Source organism: Peromyscus maniculatus, chromosome 6 (genome assembly GCF_049852395.1).
Source record: "Peromyscus maniculatus bairdii isolate BWxNUB_F1_BW_parent chromosome 6, HU_Pman_BW_mat_3.1, whole genome shotgun sequence".
Taxonomy (NCBI): domain Eukaryota; kingdom Metazoa; phylum Chordata; class Mammalia; order Rodentia; family Cricetidae; genus Peromyscus; species Peromyscus maniculatus.
In genome coordinates this window covers 31,043,951-31,045,054 of record NC_134857.1, presented here as the reverse complement: position 1 = coordinate 31,045,054, position 1,104 = coordinate 31,043,951, and the positions used below count along the sequence as shown (strand labels likewise).

Here is a 1,104-nt window from a genome sequence, read left to right as displayed (position 1 = left end):
AGAACAAAGACTAAGAACAATTGACAGTTTGACTAACATAAATTTTCAGTGGAAAATATATGACAGCATTTTACTGAATATGAAGCAAGCTAAATATTCAAAATTACTTTGAAACAAATTACTATATTATAAATCTATGATTTTCTGTCTCAAAACCATAGTTAGGGGAACTGTATCTACACAAGGCATGGTAAGCACAGTGGGAGTTGCTTACAGTGCTTTGTGTCTTCATTCATCTTAGTCACATAGTTTATTCAATGTGAAAATGTGTCAGGATATATTCATAATTAAAGTGGTTAGCTACAGATATTATAGATTAAGGATACAAAAAAATCTTCTTGTTTATATGTTCTCAGTTTATTTTATTTTTTATTTTATTTTTTTTTTGGTTTTTCGAGACAGGGTTTCTCTGTGTAGCTTTGCGCCTTTCCTGGAGCTCACTCGGTAGCCCAGGCTGGCCTCGAACTCACAGAGATCCGCCTGGCTCTGCCTCCCGAGTGCTGGGATTAAAGGCGTGCGACACCAATGCCCGGCCAATTATTATGGAAGCCTGCTTCCTTTTGGAAGCTTTTAGTGTTAATCTCTTTTCTTTTTTGGAGCTGAGGATCGAACCCAGGGCCTTGCGCTTGCTAGGCAAGTGCTCTACCACTGAGCTAAATCCCCAACCCTTATAGGTTAATAGCAGCTATGGCTTAGCCAGTCATTTTTTTTTTCTTTTTCTTTTTGGAGCTGAGGATCGAACCCAGGGCCTTGTGCTTGCTAGGCAAGCGCTCTACCACTGAGCTAAATCCCCAACCCTATGTTCTCAGTTTAAATTAAAGAAAAAAAAAAGAATTCTTTTCACCTTGATGCTTTCATATTTCAGTGCTTAGATTTTAATATTTTATATTCATTTGTATTTAGCATATCTTAGAATTACATATATAGTTAAACATTACTTAGCTTCCATGAGGGCCACAGAAGCATACCATTGCATTTTGGGAGTACTTAAATACTGGATAAAGAAACTGGTTGCTCTCAACATCTATATGGTAATATTTTTTCTGACAAAAGGGCTTAATTAGTATATAGCATATGAAAACATGGAATGTATTATGTATTCTG

General features: G+C 36.2%; 1 non-coding gene across 1 annotated transcript; it reads right to left on the bottom strand.

Annotated features, from left to right (window-relative positions):
• Positions 1-722: 722 nt before the first annotated feature.
• On the bottom strand, positions 723-795 carry Trnaa-agc (transfer RNA alanine (anticodon AGC)). The gene has a single exon. It is a non-coding gene; the product is annotated as a tRNA-Ala (tRNA).
• Between the last annotated feature and the right edge of the window lie 309 nt (positions 796-1,104).